At 44.2% G+C, this 19,116-nt stretch overlaps 1 protein-coding gene across 5 annotated transcripts in view; it reads left to right on the forward strand.

The window, feature by feature from the left end:
• The window catches only part of RGS17 (regulator of G protein signaling 17), a 99,594-nt gene that overhangs the window by 57,556 nt on the left and 22,922 nt on the right, over nucleotides 1–19,116 (forward strand). The window lies entirely within an intron of this gene.

Consider the following 19,116-nt stretch of genomic DNA (forward strand, 5'->3'; position numbering starts at 1 on the left):
CTGCACTGTACTTCCTCTCATGACTGATTTAGTCCATCCTAAATTTAGTCCACACTCAGTCAAATCGTTTCAGAGCATTTCCAGGGCCATGTGTATTGGCTCTAAGCACTTCTGGGGATGAGTGGTTTGTGGAATGATTCACCTCTCTAAGCACATTTCCCTCAAAGAGGTGGAATGAAAAGGGATTAAAAATAAATGTACAGGTGAGTAGAGAATACACAATGTCTGCTGAATTATACAAGAAGCACCAATGACTATAGGTTAATACAACTATATTTCTACTCTCCAAAAACAAGCTGAATTTATTTCCTTGAGTAATACTTTTCTGGGAAATTTTTAGGCAAACAGTTGTCCTCAGATGTTCTTTAAAAGCTATGTTTCCCTTGGCAAGCCTCCAAAATAGCACAGTGCCCATATATTAACTTTTGCATATTCAGGATCTGCACTTCTGCCTTCTTTGCTTTTCAATTACTGAATAGTTTTATAAATTGGTTGTATAAAGTGAGTTTTAAACATTCTTATGAGAACTGGAGAAAGCTTGTCTTGTCGAGTTACAATTACCTGCTTTGAAAAGAATGTTAGCAAATAAGATTCAAGGTTGTGCTGGAAATGCCATTGCTGGGGATTCTTAGGGCCATTCTGCACAAGGGCCAATGTTGCCAATTGGTTTCACAAAGAGGAAACGCTATTTTAAATAGTGGAATCTCGGTGTTCCGCATACCTGCATTTGTAGTGGAATCCAGTAGCGTTTCATTCGTTCCTCACAGGTTTCCGGTCTCGCAGGAATCTCTAGAAAGGAAGCAATTTTTTTCTGTGCTTGTTCCCACCCCTGGCCATCAATCAAATGGAACAGCCAATGGGCGGTTGTTATCATGCTCCCGAAAAGCCCTTTTTCCTTTAAGCACAGTTTAAAAAAAACACACACACGTTGCAACGAATATGCCTTGATTCCTTGCAACGTAGAGACCCATCTAGCTGGCGTGTGAGCTGGCATGTGAGCTGGCGAGTCATCGTTACAACGCTTCTCCGAGTGAAACAAAAATCCCCCCTCCTGCACGGGTGCGATTTTTGGGCAAAATTAAAGGGAACTGGCAAACATGGGGCTGTGTTGTGCTTGGGGACTTAGGGGAGTTTTAAAGCACTTATGTGGAGGGACTGTAGCCGGAGAAGCCTCGCTGGGTGAATCAAGCCTCGCTGGTTCGTTGCTTTCCCCGCTCCGAGGGGGGAAAAATGGCGATTGCTTCGCCGGAAGTTCAGAGGAGAGAGCCAGGGGGAGGGACTTTGTTGCAACCGCTACATTCAGAATGCACAGGTCTTTTTCTCAAGTGTTGCAGGTTGTAGGCAAGAGTGTAGCGATTTTCTGAGGGTGAATCCACTTTTCTGTTGCAGGAGTGTTGCAGATTGCTCATGACGTAATGCGGAATGTAGTTTTTGTGGCGAAAACAAAATGTAATACTAGTGCTATATTAAAGTCGTTTGGAATGGACCTTAGAATAAGATTAGACCAAAGTATGGGAAATGAATATAAGGCAAAACAGAGTGGCCTCATAGCTTTCTCTTCCATAGCTGTTGAAATTGCCGGTTTTGCCTTTGTCTTTAAAAATGCTAAAAACTAACTACGCAAGAGGTGAAGCAGCACAGAACTCTGCAGACTGCATTAGTCAAGTTATGAACTGATCTATGGAAAGTTTGATCTTTAAACACATCCACATGACTGCAGATGGAGAAACTATTGAACTGTGTCCCACTTGATAGTGAAATAAACCTATTTTTCCTCTTTTCCAACTCTGGGGGCACCTCTGGGCATTGCTACCTGAAGGTGTTTTTCTGCTATAGCCAAGGCACACTCATTGTTTCCTTCCATGCTGTTGCCAGTTGGGTTCAGAAGGCAATATCCATCCCCTCCCTTATTGCTGATGGCTGGAGCCACCTTCTGCATGGTCATTGCATTGTCACTGTGGCCATCAGGACCACTTAGAGCTAACCAAGCCATCTCAAATTGACTAAGTTCCCCACATGGTCTGGGTGTCCAGGTAAGTGCTGGGAGGAAAGCAGGGACACTGCAGCACTCCTTGTGACTTCAGCTGCTGTTCCAGGAGAATCTGTTCTAGCACAGGCACAAAGGGAAGGGACGTCCCTTGAGACCAGCACTGAAATCATGTCAATTCCATGGGGTACTATCTCAGCATAGCACTTTATAAGGCTGCACTATTGCCTTAAAAATTAAACTAAATACTGAATATTTTTAGGAGAGTTTTCAAAATTCTAGTAAAACCCCACCTTTCCCCAAGTTCTTCAGGCTATCCGAGTGTTGTTTGATCATTCCAATGCTAGCAAAAGAGCAAGCTGGCATACTGAACAATATTGAAAGTTGTTATAGAATCATCATAGAATCATAGAATAGGAAGGGTCCATACAGGCCATCTAGTCCAACCCCCTGCTCAACGCAGGATTAGCCCAAATCATCCTAAAGCATCCAAGACAAATGTGTATCCAACCTTTGCTTGAAGACTGCCAGTGAAGGGGAGCTCACCACCTCCTTAGGCAGCCTATTCCACTGCTAAACTACTCTGACTGTGACATTATTTTTCCTGATATCTAGCCTATATCGTTGTACTTGTAGCTTAAATCCATTACTGCGCGTCCTTTCCTCTGCAGCCAACAGAAACAGCATCCTGCCCTCCTCCAAGTGACAACCTTTCAAAAACTTAAAGAGGCCTATCATGTCCCCTCTTAAACTCCTTTTCTCCAGGCTGAACATTCCCAAGTCCCTCAAGCTATCTTCATAGAGCTTGGTCCCTTGGCCCCAGATCATCCTCGTTGCTCTCCTCTGTACCCTTTCAGTTTTATCTACGTCCTTCTAGAAGTAAGGCGTCCAGAACTGAACACAGTACTCCAGGTGTGGTCTGACCAGTGTCGTATACAATGGGACTATGACATCTTGTGATTTTGATGTGATGCCCCTGTTGATACAGCCCAAAATGGCATTCACCTTTTTTACTGCTGCATCACACTGCCTGCTCATGTTTAGCTTACAATCCACAAGTATCCCAAGGTCTCATTCATACACAGTGTTACCTAGAAGCGTATCCCCCATCCAGTAGGCATGCTTTTCATTTTTCTGACCCAGATGCAGAACTTTACACTTATCTTTATTAAATTGCATCTTGTTCTCATTTGCCCATTTTTCCATTGTGTTCAGATCTCGTTGAACTCTGTCTCTATCTTCCGGAGTATTTGCCAGTCCTCCCAATTTGGTGTCATCTGCAAACTTGATGAGTAGTCCCTCCACCCCCTCATCTAGGTCATTAATAAATATGTTAAAAAGTACTGGTCCCAGCACTGAGCCCTGAGGTACCCCGCTACTCACCTCCCTCCAGTCTGATGAAACACCACTGACAACAACTCTGAGTGCGGTTCTCTAACCAATTCCCTATCCACCTAACTCTGAAAATCCAGATTGCAGTCCTTCAATTTATCCATCAGAACATCATGGGGAACCTTATCAAAAGCTTTACTAAAATCCAAGTAAACAACATAAACCGAATTTCCACGATTCAGGAAACCTGTTACTTGGTCAGAAAAGGAAAACAGGGTGTAAACTGCACGAAGCTTTTATTAAAACCCCAGATCGATTCAGTCCCTGCCCTCTACACAGAATGCGATTTCCATTTGGATTTTGGCCGATTTAAAATTTCCTTCTGCAGCAAGAAGTATTGATCCGGTGTGATCCTACCTTTATTGTGCAATATCTCAGACTGCTTTTAATCCTGAATATCCATTTGGGAAAGAAAGCTCCGTGGTAGAGAACCTCTGATAGGCTACACCTGGTCATGTGACACGCTTGCCTTAAAGGAGAAGCCCCTAATTTCTCTCCATTTCTGTCGGTCCTGGATTTTTCCTCCCTCCTCTGCCTTTTTCGATCCTCTCCCCCCACCCCTCCAAGAAAATAAAGAGGCTCCCAGCCTGGCTCCTCTTCCCCCCCCCTTCAAGAAAAGAAAGAAAGAGGATTGGCTTCCTCCCCCCTTCTGAACTACCCTAACCACGTGCAGAAGACTTTCCTGTTTCAATGGGGAGGGGGGTGGAGAGGAAGAATCGAGTTCAAAGCAATCTGAATTCAATAGGATTGACAATGGAATAAAGAAAGTAAGTGCAGACTCTGCCCAGGTTGGTCTGACAGGATCTGTTGGAGACAAATCCATGCTGACTTCCTTGGATCACTGAATTGTCCTCCAGATGTTTGCAGATATCTCCCTTTAATATCTGCTCCATTATCTTCCCCACAACAGAGGTCAGACTCACTGGTCTGTAGTTTCCCGGGTCATCCTTCCTCCCTTTTTTGAAGATCGGAATAACGTTTGCTTGTCAGTCCTCCGGGACATCTCCAGTCCTTAAAGAGGTCCCAAAGTTGATGGACAAGGGTTCTGCAAGTTCTCCCGAAAGTTCTTTGAGCACTGTCGGGTGCATTTCATCTGGCCCAGGGGATTTGAACTCATCCAGTGCAGCTAAATACCTCTCGACAACCTCTCTGTCCATGTCAACCTGCCTCCCAGACACTATCCCTTGGGTACTGCCATCTCTAGATGTTCCTGTGGGGAAAAACAGATGTAGAATAGGCGCTGAGCCTTTCTGCTTTCTCTGCATCCTCCGTTAGTGTTTGTCCTTCAGCACACAACAGTGGGCCTATTGCCTCCTTTACTTTACGTTTGTTCCTCACATAACTGAAAAAGTGGGAATGCATCAGAAATTCTGAATACTTACACAAGAGAAAGTAATGTCCTGTGTTCCAGTCTGGGTGTAGCTTTTTTCACATATGAAGCAAATGCCTGGAGAGAGGAGATTTGGAGAGTACTGGCTGCCACTACCTACTTCCTCAGTGCATTCATCTGAAGGCAGCATCCAGAGCCTATGTGCATAATTTTCCACAAATGTAGGCTCTGCTCAGACCTTTAACTTATGTGAACAGAAGGTACAATCCCAATACCCCTCCATGCATTTCATGTGTCCATGCACACTAAATCCATTTGTGCATATGTATCCATATATGCATGTATAGGGCTTACGTTATGTGGATTGGGCTGTTCATGCTGGCTTTCTGTGTAAGAAAAGCAACACCCTGGAGGGGAGCCCAGATTCTTATGTAGAACATTTTACTTAAATAGCCATATTTTTAGGGAATGCAGTAATACAGAAGACCCAGCAATGTGCTAAATACTTCACATGCTTCTACAGAGCAGGACTTTTGATGTCAATTTTGTTGGCAGAGATTGAATTTGGAAAAAGAGCAAAGCACCAGGCTGCTTAAAGAATAACATTGTTTTTATTTAGCAGAGAAACAACTATGGATAGAAAGAAGAATGGGGCAAATGGGAAAGGGCATCTGCAAGGAAGTTTGAACATCCCGGAATGTGACTTAAAATAAAGTCAAATCGGGAGAAGAACTCAGCCCACCTGATCTGTTTGGCATTCAGCTTTTATGGCTTGCATAAGATTTCTAAGTTCTTGTGATCTGCCATGACTTGAAAAGGTACATCTGCCCCCTCCAGGAACTAATGCTGGGTGGTCAGGGCAGTTTTCAGCATGACTGCCTTTTTCCCCCGCACTGTCTAGTTTCATTCTACCATGGTGAATTTGCAGGAGATATAGGTGAACAGGCACAACTTACCATCCTCCCCCTGCTGCAGTAAAACTCCGCCCAAACTCATATCACTAGCAACTGTTTGGATGATGAACTGACAGCTAGGTTCTGGGTGGGGCAGCACAGGTTTAGTGGTGAACAGCCACGTCAGTTCTTCAAAAGCCGCCTGGCATGCCTCTGTCAAATGCAGGCAGCTACCAGGCTTAGTCACCCCCTCCCCCTTTCCCCATGCCTTTAGCAAGTTGGTGAGGGGCAGGGCAACTTGGGAGAAGTGGGGCAGGAAGGCTTCGTAGAAATTGGCAAAGCCCAAGATGGACTGCAGCTGTCTGCGGGTTTAGGATGTGGCCCAGTTGAAGATGTCCTGAACCTTGGCTGGGTCCATTTGGATGCCTTCCAGAGAGACTCCATACCCAGGTAGTCCAGACTCGTACCTGGACAGCTTGGCATAAAGTTTGTTGTCAAGGAGACACTGGAGAACCTCTTGCACCAAGAACACATGTTCTTGCAACATCTGGCTGTATATAAGAATGTCACCAAGATATACAACACCCTTGTAGAAGGTCATGCAAGACCTCATTGATCACACTCATAAAAACACCTGGAGCATGGCATAACCTAAACAGCATGACAAGGTACTCAAATTGCCCCATGGGGATATTAATTGTGGTTTTCCATTCATCACCAGAGATTAATCTCACATGAAAATACACCTCCCTTAGGTCAGTTTTGTAAACATCTTTCCCCCCTTCCAACTGTTCCAAAAATCCATGATCAAGGGTTTGGGGTAGGTGTTAGTTTTTGAAACGGCACTCATGGCCTGGTGGTCTGTGCACAATCAGTCGAATTCCAGGTCAGGCTAAAGGTTCTGGCAATCACCTTCAGAAGTAGTAGTCTTCTCCAAGCCTCCCTCTGCCACCACTGCTGTGGTTGGGAGGCTGGTTGGTTGTAGGAGGTAAACAGGGGGTAGAGAGGTTTTTATCAAACTTCATGAGCCATGGAATGATCATCCAGAAGTTTATCTTCTGACCCAGCAGAGCAAATCCCAGAGCATCAGGCACGATCAAAGTTGGTTTCGTAGAAAGAACATGTAGAAACAAGCATCAATGGAAGTTCATCACAGAAAGAGACGTAGACAAAGACAGTTTGACCAACAGGGGTATATATAGATCTGGGTCCCTTCCCCTAGGATCTAGTTGGGAAATGAGGTTCTCAAGAAAAAGTGTTTGAACTCGGAGGTGCGAATACTGGTTCCAGCCAGGCTGGGTTATCTCCCCAGCTGGCCATCCACTCCTAGCTGCTACAAGGGTTGTTTAACATTTCAAAGGGGAACACAGTGAGACCACTCACCTTTCACAAGTGATGTGAAGCATAAACAGGAAAGAACCTTGAAGGGAGGGATAGAGTGGAAGAACCCACTTTCAGCCCTAGATAACTACCAGAGATTGACATGGGGACATGACAGAAGAGATCTAACTAGCTTTTAGCTGTTGTCTGCTGTTACTTTGCTGTTCAACTGCTATTCTGGAGGCAAGGAGGGAAAAAGTGTGTTCAAAAAAAGAGAAATCTCCTGTTAAACCAATCAGGACACTGGAGAAGATAATTTCAAAATAGCCAGGAAGTTCCTATCATATTTATGCTAATGATAAATCTCTTCCAATGCCCCTTGCAGAACACCCTTTATATTCTGTTCAGTTATGCACACTACAGATCTTGCATATTCCAACTCATAGACAGAGAGCAAAGGCTGAGCAATAACAAGATGTCACAATGTTATGTGTGGATTAACATTAGAAACCAGTTAATTTAATGTCTGTGCTTGCCACTCATCTCCTGGACTGTGCTGGATTCCTTTGGCTGCATTAATTTTTGCTGACAATCAAGTTTCTGGTCCCTGTTTATACCAGTGCCCAAACTACCACTCACCATTGGACCATCTTTTAATCTCATATGCAAAGATACATGTTTGGAGCTATTTAACCAGATTTCCAGCCCGACCCTTTAGGGGCTGGGTGTGTATGGGAGCTAATGGATCAGCTGGTTCCCATGGGGGTTTAAAGTCCTAAAAGAAGCTGAAGACCTGCTTAAAAGGGCAGAGTGAGGGAATTTGTGCAAGAAAAAGAGACTGACAGAAAGACGGTCAGAAACAAAGAGGCAAAGAGTCACAGTGTTCCTCCTGGACAAATTCTGTACTATAAGCCACAAATTCATGCTTCATGTTAACATTGTGCCTCATGCTACTGAGGAAAATGGTGAATAGCGCTATGTTGTAAGTTCTGTTTGTTTTATTTACGAGTGACTGGCATTATGCTATCTGTAACCGCCCCGTGGGAGCAGTATAAATAAAACACGAAGGGCCCTTGGGGTGGGCCCTGTCCGGGATGGGGAAGGGCGCCCGTTGGCCCCTTCCTGCCAGTTTGTCATTCTGCCCCCAAGGGGCCAATCGGCCCCTTGGCCACGAGCTGACGCACACCTCCCAACCCACCCACCCCCCAACTTCCACCGCCTTCCCTGCATGCTGCCATTCCCATGATGCCCGCCGCTACGACAGCCAGCCTCCCGGCATGGGCAACCTGGTGGAGGCGGCAGGGGGAGGGGTTGCGCCCCTGCTGAGCCGTGCCAGCCGCCTGCAGCTCGCCCGGAACTGATGCGCCGGCCCTGTCCCTTTCCTGCCCCTGAAGCCCACAAGCCACCTGGAAGCCGCCCGCACGAGCCAGCCCTGCCACAAACTATCGCAGTGGTCCCCAACCTGCGGGCCGCGGCCCGGTGCCGGGCCGCAAAGGCCATGGCACCGGGCCGCGGCTCCCTCTCCCCGCCCCGCCCCCGCAGTAAAAAACTTCCCAGGCCGCAAGCTTGCGGCCCGGGAAGCTTCTTACTGCGGGAGGCGGGGAGAGGGAATCAGGGCCGGGCCGCGCCTGTGCGGGCCACGCCCGCTCGGCCCGATCCGTGGGCGCGGCCCGTGGGCGCGGCCCGATCTGCGGGCGTGGCACGCACGGGCGCGGTCCGCGGGGGCGCGGCCCGATGCCCTGCCGGTCCCCAGCCTCGGAAAGGTTGGGGACCACTGAACTATCGGAACCCTGCCCAGGATGCTCACTCCATGCCAGGTAAGCAGCTGCATGCACTACCCTGTCATGCACCCCTCGGGACCCCGTGCTCCGCTGCCACTTCCCTGCCTGCCTGCACACACACAGCCACCCACCGCGCTCTTCCGCCACTCCCCCAAGTCACCCCCACGTTCCACCACCGCCACCGCTCCCCCGACGGTTCTCCAAACCCACCCACCCACCATGCTCTTCCGCAGCCCACACCCCTACAAGTCACCCCCACATCCGCCCCCGCTCCACCGCCGATTCCACAACCCCTCACACCCACCCACCCACCCAGCCACCCACACAACTCTCCCTCAACCTTCCCATGGTCCTTTCATTCCCCCCTCCTTCCCCCCTTCCCTTCCCATCCTGGCCCCCTAAATGGTTTGTTTAGGTCAATGTGGCTTTTGGTTCAAAATGTTTGAATGCCTCTAGTTTATAGGACCTTTATACCATTTCTTGAATTTTTCAGATTACACCTCTGAATGCTGAATCAGAGGTGCTCCCTTCTCCTCTAGCCAGCATCTGAATTAGATATGTCATGAAAAGACAACCCATGTTGCTTCTGTCTGTAAATGTTTGGATGGATGGATGGATGGAAAACACACACCACCTGTTTGTACTGAAAACTTTTAACTGGACATGAAAGCCTAGTAATAATAGCTAAGCAAACAAAAGCTGACATGTCACGGAAGAGTTCTGTGATCCTTTTCCTTCAGCTTTTAAAAAAAATCTAGAGAACACTCATATTCAGTTTTGTGGTCATGCAACTTGGACTACAACAGAGTTTATTTAGGATAAATCCTCAGACATGATCAAAACTATCATTGTCTATTATAAAGCAGTGGCATCAATTTCTACAGTGATTGTTAACTACAGCATGAGAGTCTAGAATCATAGCACCTTATCCTCAAGAGGGGCTATGGCTCTGCAATAAAGTATTTCAGCTTTCCAACAAACCAGGACCCTGTCAGTTGACCACTGATGAAGTGTAGTCTGCTTTGGACAATTAGACTTGTCTCACATTCCTCTGTTGGGCAGGATTCAATGTCTTGACTCAAAACAGCCCTCAAACATAACGCTTCAGGCAAGATGCTTCCCTAGAAAACTGCTCAGTATATGGGGAAGGAAGTGTAGCTTGCTAAAGTGAACACTAGATTTAATTGTCTTTCCTATATTTGCTGAGTTAGTTAGCAAGAACATTCGGAAGAAGTTCCTGACAGAGCGGTTTCTCAGTGGAACAGGCTTCCTTGAGAGGTGGTGGATTCTCCAACTTTGCAAGTTTTTAAACAGAGGCTGGATAGCCATCTGGCAGAGATGCTGATTCTGTGAAAGTTCAAGGGGGTGTCAGGTTACAGTGGATGAGCTACAGGGTTGTGAGTGTCCTGCATTGTGTGGGGTGTTGGACTAGATGACCAAGGAGACCCCTTCCAACTCTATTATTCTATGATTCTAAGAAAAGTGCCCAGACTGAGAAAGAGTAAAAACAGGGGAGGGGGGTATTCTAAGGGGACAGATATATTTCAGCGGAGTAAATTCATTTCAAGTTAGCACAACAACCTGTAAAGTCAACTGAAGGAATATGAAACTTTGGACTTTGAACTGGCAGATACTTGACGATTCTGGAGTTGGTGTCTGGGGGGCTAGGTTTTGGGGAGGAGAAATCTCAGCAGAATACAATGCCAAACAGTCCACCTTCCAAATCAGCCTCCCCCCCCCCCACATGATCTGATGTTAGGAAATGAGTTATAATACCAGGAGATCTCCAGGCCACACCTGGAGGTTGGCAGTGCTATTCAAGAAATCCCCCTGTCAAATCCATTACAGTTTTGGTCACACTTTACTGCAAACTCTAATCATCCAGGAAATTTCTGTCATGGCAGGGTATCTACATGTGGCAATTAATAAAGATATTAACTGCATGTTTAACCCATCTATGGCTCCTGCTATAGGTAATATCCTAAAGTTTATGCCACCGTCTAAGATGGCTGCACTCTGTCACTTTACGGCCTTCGGAAAGAATGAGCAGTATCAGTGTTTGGGTTTTTTTTAAAATTATTATTCCATTTCTAGAAATTATCAACATAATGTGACCTGTCAGCACAGATCATCACATTATCTTTCAGTAATTTCCTACAAACTCTTATAAACTGCCCTCACCAGACAGAGCTGGGATTACTTTTACATGCTCTCTGCTAGGACTTGTACAAACAACACACATACAAAACTGATCTACCTATGGATGTGTAGCTGGTGTTTTCAAAAGGCCTATTATGTGTAAAGTCAACTTAGGTCTCTTTTCAGTTCCAGCAGCTTGGGTGTGGCATGTTTATTGAAGGAAGGAGTCATGAGATCCAACTGGCCCCGCCTATCAAATATTTACTCTTCAACTATCCAGTGATTGTGGCTGAGAAACAATTTTCAGGGAACTCTTTTGAAATGGATTGGTTGGGTTTACATTGTGGAAAATAATTTAAATAATAATCAGATAGGAACTGTTGTATTTTTGACCTAATGTAAGCATACCATTTCTCCCAGATGGACTGTAGGGGTTTTATGTTGTAGCTTTCTTTTCTTTTTTAGTAGGTATATTGTTTAGAGATCAGAAACATAGTGGGCATTAATAAATGCAAAATACTTGGGAAAAATCTCTATATCGGCCATTGAAGCTGTGCCTTTAATCCTGGGGCAATCAGAAGCAACTAGCAAGCAATCATAAACAGTCAAAAGTATCATCTGTTGATTTCTATGAATTACAGTTCTTAAAGATACAGAAGCAATTTAGGCCAGTTTTGCTCTGGTAGTGTTATTTTCTTCCTGTAGTTCTCAAAATTCACTCCACACTAATGAATTTATATAAATAGCAACACCTAATTTAGGAACTGCGAAGTAAATAAATGCTTCTTCTGTTGATTTCCTGGGAATCCCATCTGGAAGTTCTTCAGACTATATAGTTACTAAACATAACTGAATGTTCAGTAACTAAATTATCAAAAAATTTCAGGCACCACCTCCAGAGGAGAATATACTTTGTATGTATAACTTCTGTCTGATTTATTATATCATAGAATAATTTCCCTTGTACCTCTGTATGTATATCATAGAATAATTTCCTGGATTTATCTTCCAGATGCACATCATTTTAAATCCACTTAACATGTTAGCTGTCCTTAGAATAGCTGCCTGGAACTTTGATTCAAATATGAAACTCCATCTCTAGACACTGTAGACAGCCTTCTTGCTGAAAACAAAAATTCAATTAAAAAGCAATTCTGCCCTTTATTCATTATTTTACTCCCTTTATTCCTGGGGTTGTCAACTCCAGGTTGGGAAATATCCAGAGATTTTGAAGGTAGAGCCAGAAAATGGTGACATTAGGGGAGAGGAGAAACTTGGGGTATAATGCCACCTTCCAAAGTGGCTATTTTTTCCAGGTGAACTGCTCTCTGTCACTTGGAAATCAGTTGTAATCCCAGGAAATCTCCCGCAAATACTTAGAAGCTGGGAACCCTATTTATACTCCCACCTCTTCTTGTGCACTTTGGAGAAAATCTCACCATTGGGCACAACAGAATGGCCAGCGAGACATTGTTAAACTTTACAATTTATTGTTTTTAAAATGCTTTTAAATGTAGATGTGGGTTGTGAACCACCCTGAGCCCATTTGTGAGGAGGGGTGGTCTAGAAATTAAAATATTAAACTATCAAGAGAACCCTGGTTCATATTTGGACCACAATCTGGGATATAACTCTTTTCTGCCATACTACTTTTTCCCTGATTTAGAATCTGCCCCTATTAATAAATTATGCTTATGTATGTTTCTCTTAGAATCATAGAATAATAGAGTTGGAAGGGACATCATGGGTCATCTAGTCTAATCCCCTGCACTATGCAGGACACTCACATTCCAATCGCTCATCTACTGTAACCTGCCACCCCCTTAAGCCTTCACAGAATCAGCCTCTCCGTCATATGGCTATCTAGCCTCTGTTTAAAAATTTCCAAAGATGGAGAACCCACCACCTCCAGAGGAAGCCTGTTCCACTGAGAAACCGCTCTAACTGTCACAAACGTTTTCCGGATGTTTAGATGTCTTAACATGACAAATATCAGTTCTGGTTAACAGCACATGATTGGGAAAGCAAGGCTGAGGGAAAGAGTCCTGACCAGAACTGGGCAACCTGCAGCTGCTATTTATGAAGGGGAAATCCACTGGAGAGCCAACCTTCAAGTGTCTCATCTAGTTTGACCCTTAAATGTATGTGCACTAAGGGAGAAAACATGATGGCCATAAATCTACAAACTTGCCATTTAAAAACTTGAATTTACCAGCTTCTTTATTCAATCTCTGTTCCTTCAAAAGGAATATTTGAGTCTGAGCTGAAACTAACAAGATAGCACCACTGGTTCCGAAGGAACATTAAAAAAATAGTTGACATTAAAATAGGTGTGTGTGTGTGTGTGTGTGTGTGTGTGTTGGGCATGTGTGAAAAAGGATACTGTAATTTTGTTTGGTTTTCTTTTACTTTCCATCAAGCATATTGATTCATGCTTGCATAAATCTGTTGAAGACACTCACAGATTTAAATGGATCCAGATTCCTCCTACCCAATAAAAAGACAAAGAGCTATAATAAGACAAAGATGCCATATGAGGGGAAGTATAAAAATCAAATGAATAAATAAATAATAAATTATAGGATAGTTGGATAAAAGGAAAACAACATTTACCATTTCTTGCCTAGTCTGATAACATTACAGCATAGACAGTGCAGTATACATTAAACTGTGATAAATTATCTTGGCAACAGTTTCAGAATTTGTTTTAAAATCTAGATTTTAATCTAGAGATCCAGCTTGGTATAGTGGTTAGGAGTGCGGACTTCTAATCTAATCTGGCAAGCCGGGTTTGATTGCATGCTCCCCTGCATGCAGCCAGCTGGATGACCTTGGGCTTGGCACAGCACTGATAATGCTGTTCTGACCAAGCAGTGATATCAGAGCTCTCCCAGCCTCACAGGGTGTTGCGGGGAGAGGAAAGAGAAGGAGATTGTAAATCGCTTTGAGACTCCTTTTGGTAGAGAAAAGTGTTATATAAGAACCAATATTTTATTTTACCTTTGACAATGTACATTTCCGATCATGCAATACAGACAATGCCATTTTTTAAAAAATTCTTGGAGCAGGAAATGGAGAGGAGAGGGTGGGTGTGAGGGTAGGAGAATGCTGCGGAGACTATTGCACCTTTCCCCTTCCATATAGGCTTGCCTCTGGTTTCTCACTGGTTGCTCACCAATGGGATGTGAGATAACAAGGGGTAAATCCACTTTTTGCGATTTCCCTCAACCTGAGGCAAATCTGGTCAAAACATGAGCCAGCCCCTGGACAGCCTGAGGATGCAGGCGACTTCATGTAGAGGGGGCTCTAAATCCTGCCAGCAACCAGAGGTTGTCCAGGGTCTGATTCCTCATACGGAAACTGTCCAAGATTTAATAAAGCCCCGTAGTGGAGAGTTGTAATTGGTCTTTTCAGTCTCTATCAACAGTGTGAGAAACCGCTCTAACTGTCAGGAACTTCTTCTGAATGTTTAGATGGAATTTCTTTCGAATTAATTTCATCCCATTTATTCTGGTCTGTCCCTCTGGGGCAAGAGAGAACAATTCTGCACCCTTTTAAAAACTTGAAGATGGTTATAGGATCCCCTCTCAGTCGTCTCCTCTCTAGGCTAAACTGACCAAGCTCCCCCAACCTTTCTTCATATGTCTTGCTCTCCAAACCCCTCACCATCTTTGTTGCCCTCCTCTGGACACATTCCAGTTTGTCAACATCCCTCTTCAATTGGGGTGTCCAAAACTGAACACAGTACTCCAAATGAGGCTAAACCAGAGCAGAGTACAGTGGTAGCATCACCTCCCGTGATCTGGACATAATACTACGTTTAATACAGCCCAAAATCCTAAGCCACTGAGTCACACTGCTGACTCATGTTCAATGTATGGTCTACTAAGACTCCTAGATCCTTTTCACACATGCTACTGCCAAGACAAGTCTCCCCCATCTTATATTGGTGTATTTGGTTTTTCCTACCTAAATGCAGAACTTTACATTTGTCCCTATTGAACTTAATTTTATTCAGTTTAGCCCACTTCTCGAGCCTTTCAAGATCATCCTGTATTCTGTTGCTGTCTTCAGTTGTGTTTGCTACCCCTCTCAGTTTATTATCATCTGAAAATTTAATAAGTATCTCCTCTAATCCCTCATCCAAATCATTTATAAATATGTTGACCAACACAGGCCCCAGGACAGATCCTTGGGGTACTCCACTTGCCACTCTTTTCCAAGAAGATGCTGAACCATTAACAAGTACCCTCTGGGTATGATTTGTCAACCAGTTATTGATCCACCTGACAGAATTAGGATCCATACCGCGTTTTACCAACTTGTGAACAAGAATATCATGTGGAGCCTTATCAAAAGCTTTACTGAAATCCAGATAAACTATGTCCACGGCATTCCCCTGATTCAGCAAGGTAGTAACTTTCTCAAAAAAAGAGATAAGGTTGGTCTGACATGACTTGTTCTTCCAATACCAGTGCTGGATTCTCCACCTGATGCACTGGGAGGGGAGGAGTTGGAAATAGGGAGATGGGTTTTTATTTCTGTTACCATGTAGTATGGGGTGGAGATTGCTCTTTTAATATTGTATGGGGGTGGGTGGGGGATTTAAATCCTTGTAATCCACCGTGAAACAGTTCACCAATAGTGGTGGGAAATAAATCAAAACATTAATATTTTAAAAAATCATAACTGAAAAACCCTCAGAATCACCTTTATGTCTCACTAGGGGCAAAGCCTGTTGTACCCAGGAATACAATGCGTACCAGGATGCACATTTTCACTGCAGTTTACTTTCCTCCCCCCCCCCCCCCATGTTCTCCAAGTTGAAAGAGACCAGTAGTCCAGGGCAAGTTACTGGAAGCAGGGCATGCTTTGAGACCAGTTCCTCTTCCACCCAGCAAACTTCTGAAACTGGCAGGAATTTGGAGCTGGAGAGCTGAGTCCTTATTAGCCTTTCCTGGCTGAGAGCTCCCTCCTGATTGGAGCTAAACTACTAGGGCTGAGGTGAGTAAAACATTCCCAGGGCAGAGGCTTTTTCTGGCTACCTGCACAAAATTTGACTTGATTGGCTCTCATTGGTAGAGTGCAATTTAAACTGATAGGCCCGCAATCATGAGTAAACATTCCCATGGTAGAGGCTTTTCCTGGCTGCACAAAATTTGACCTGATTGGTCTTCATTGGGACAGTGCAGTTTGAACTGATTGGTCTTCATTGGCAGAGTGCTATCTCTCTATCAGTGACATATCCCAAGGGAGGACCAATCAGTCAGGGAGCAAGTTGGCTACATACAAGTTCAACTTTATGTTTGGTAAGGCCATGAGTATTGCCATTGTTAATTTATTAGATTATTTTTTTAAAAAAAAGCTTTCACATGCTTGTCTCCCTACAAGATCTGAGACAGTGTACAATATAATTAGTAAATATAAATAATAAAAAATTAAACTACTATCATATGCACAGTCTTCAAGCCATCAACCAGCACTTGCTGTGTAAAGGCCAGTGCTTGAAGCAGGGTCTGCGGGAAGTCATTTCATCTCATTAGGTCACTGTTTGCTGCTGTCAGTGATGCAGTCTGTGCCTGCAAGAGCTAAAGAGTGGCTAGGTTTCTGTATCTTCTTCTCAGCAGCTCACAGTTGAAAGTCAAGCATGTTATGCCAGTGGCAATGTACACAGATACTGTGTGTTTTCCCTATACCGAAATGTAGCATAATAGGTAGCAATCTAATGCCTGTAAGAATCCTGGGTTTCATCGCAGTTCATTAGCTATACGTGCATATGCATGAGGAAAATTCCCAAGTCATATTATATTGGATGGGGGGGGTATTTTAATTGGCATGTTTTATCATGTTCACAGCTTTTCTGATTTATCTTTGGTTTATTTGTCTAAGATCAAGTTCCCTTCTCTACATACTGTTCCGAAGAAATATATATATTTGTATATTCTTTTAAAATTAGTTACAAAATCCAGTATTTGACAATGCTGAAGTTTTATAATCATATAAGTATGCATCAGATTGGGCTTCCTGTGTGATTCTAAATGTGCAAGGAAGATGAAAAGTTTAGAATTTGATTCTGGAATAACTCAGCAATTAATTGTATGTAAAATAACTCCGAATCACAGAATCACAGAATCATAGAATCATAGATTTGGAAGGGGCCATATAGGCCAGGGGTCCCCAACCCCCGGCCTGCGGCCCGGTACCGGGCCGCAAAGGCCATTGTACCAGGCCGCCAGCAGCCGCGCCTGCCTCCCCCCCCTGCAGTGAGAGGGGGGGAAAGAGGCCGGCACGGCAGCGATGCTAACGCACACGCGCGGAACTGCCATGCACGAGCGTTTGCGCCCCCTGGTGGCCAAAACGCGCATGCGCGGCAGTTCCGCGCGTGCACATTTTTGAGCAACTGCAGCAGCCAGGCCACTGGCTCTCCCCCACCCCCGGAGGCGGTCCCCGACCAGATGAAGGTTGGGGACCACTGATATAGGCCATCTAGTCCAACCCCCTGCTCAACGCAGGATCAGTCCAAAGCATCCTAAAGCATCCAAGAAAAAACCTTTGCTTGAAGACTGCCAGTGAGGGGGAGCTCACCATCTCCTTAGGCAGCCTATTCCACTGCTGAACTACTCTGACTGTGAAAACATTTTTCCTGATATCTAGCCTATATCATTGTACTTGTAGTTTAAACTCATTACTGCGTATCCTTTCCTCTGCAGCCAACAGAAACAGCATCCTCCCTCCTCCAAATGTCAACCTTTCAAATACTTAAAGAGGGCTATCATGTCCCCTCTCAACCTCCTTTTCTCCAGGCTGAACATTCCCAAGTCCCATAGGGCTTGGTCCCTTGGCCCCAGATCATCCTCGTTGCTCTCCTCTGTACCCTTTCAATTTTATCCGCGTCCTTCTTGAAGTGAGGCCTCCAGAATTGCACACAGTACTCCAGGTGTGGTCTGACCAATGCCGTATACAATGGGACTATGATATCTTGTGATTTTGATGTGATGCCCTGTTGATACAACTCAAAATGGCATTTGCCTTTTTTACCGCTGCATCACACTGCCTGCTCATGTTCAGTTTACAATCCACAAGTACCCCAAGGTCTCATTCACACACAGTGTTACCTAGAAGCGTATCCCCCAGGAAAGAAGAAACAAAACAAATGGAGAATTATTTTCAACTAGTATTGGAATATTAGTTAACCCAGATAATGGGTTAGATCTATCTGAGGAGGGGTGATTTTCACCAATCCCCCCACATGGTAGAGCTCAAGTTCTGCCGTCATGCTCTTCCTCAGGGTCCCATGACTTTCCTGACCAGCATTTGGAGTGGCATGGCATACTGCAGAAGGGAAGAGTTAGGGTAGGCTCACTCAGCTCCTTTTGTCAGAGGATACAACCTGATTTATCATGCAATTATTAAATAATAAATCTTTAACTTTAATACATTTTATTTTCTTATAAAACAGAAATTTTTATAAAGGTCTCAATAAATCATCACAGGTAGCAGTGATCCTGAATAAACCCTTCATATATATATGTTGTTCAAAATAGTTTTTGAATCATTGCAAGGAAATTTTTTTTACCAAACTGTGTGCAACAATTATGGGTTGATTAACAGGTGTAACCACTCTTGCAATACTTTGTCTTGCTCACTTGGACAGAAAGAACCTCTTGGAGCTGATACTCTTGTGTACAAAACATATCCCTTCTATTGAAGCAAGCATATATAACTATGCTTGTAGAAACTTATAGATATCTAAGCTGCATTTATGCACAGTTCCATACCCAGGGAATTACTTGCTCAGGGACATGAGTTTGGGCATGTGTTTAGTATTTTCTAGTCATAGGTGGAATTTCCAGTTAATCAGGATGCTACCATCTTGAGTTTTGAAATTTCTTTTTACAACCAAATATGGTCTAATATGGCTACATATCTTTTGGTCTGTTGTGAAAACTGAATCAAACAGAAGTTCTGTAGCACCTCATGTTGTTAGGATAAACCATTATTGTGTCAGAGATCACTTCCTCAGATGCACACATGGGATGTACATTTGTTAAACACATTTGTACATTTGTTAAACATATCTCAAATTGCAACAGATTATATTCTACATGTTTAAATCCCTTAGCTGTTCCACTTAATATTTCAGGTAAGGCCTTGGAGTAGGAGTGTGTTCATGGCTTAAGTGCCACTCAGCGCTTAACACCCACTTGGGATGGCTGTCCCACCCCTGAGTGCCTCTTCTGCCAAGTGGCTCTGTCTGACAGCCAGCCAATTGCC

This window comes from Paroedura picta, chromosome 1 (genome assembly GCF_049243985.1).
Source record: "Paroedura picta isolate Pp20150507F chromosome 1, Ppicta_v3.0, whole genome shotgun sequence".
NCBI classification, from domain to species: Eukaryota; Metazoa; Chordata; class Lepidosauria; order Squamata; family Gekkonidae; genus Paroedura; species Paroedura picta.